We start from the raw sequence: 712 nt of genomic DNA, 5'->3' as shown, positions 1-712 counted from the left end.
TAGCTTTCTTCCTTACCACACACACACACATACATACATACATTCACACACACATACATACATTCACACATACGCTATGTTTACCGCTAGGACTTAGGGTTACATATGTATAACCTGTAGGTTTTTTTATATAACACCTCTCTCCGTCTGTGTGTGTGTGTGTGTATATATCTGTCTCTCAATATGTTGCACAGGTGGACAGATGAAGATGTCAAGCAGCGGCTGTACAGATGTGGGGTCCATATGTTGGGAATCCTCAGCTGGGTGCCACACACAAGACATCACCCTCCTGTTGCCGACGACGGCGATGTTAAGCTGCTGCGCCGCACGTATGCCATCCTTGCAGCTATTGGCAGCCGTCTGCGCCCCAAGTTCCGAATTGTAGCTGCACAAGATGTTCCGGGGTGGAACCACAGGGCGCAGGTTATTGCTCGAAGACTGCAACTCGACCCTGCAGATGAGGATGCCAACCTGGTCATCCAAAATGCAATGCTGCTGCAGCTTCCCATCTGCTACCGCTATAGTAATGAGCAGCAGCAGCAGCAGCAGCAGAAGCTACAGCAGCAGAAGCTACAGCAGCAGCAGCAATGCACCACTGGCAGCAGTGCCACCATTACTACTGCACATCATGATGGTGATTATGAGGATGAGGATGGGGAGGAGGATGGTGAGGAGGATGGTGAGGAGGAGGAGGAGGAGGAGGAGGAGGAGG

This window comes from Volvox carteri (genome assembly GCF_000143455.1).
Source record: "Volvox carteri f. nagariensis unplaced genomic scaffold VOLCAscaffold_1410, whole genome shotgun sequence".
In the NCBI taxonomy this organism is placed as follows: Eukaryota; Viridiplantae; Chlorophyta; class Chlorophyceae; order Chlamydomonadales; family Volvocaceae; genus Volvox; species Volvox carteri.
Note: the sequence above shows the minus strand (reverse complement) of the source record.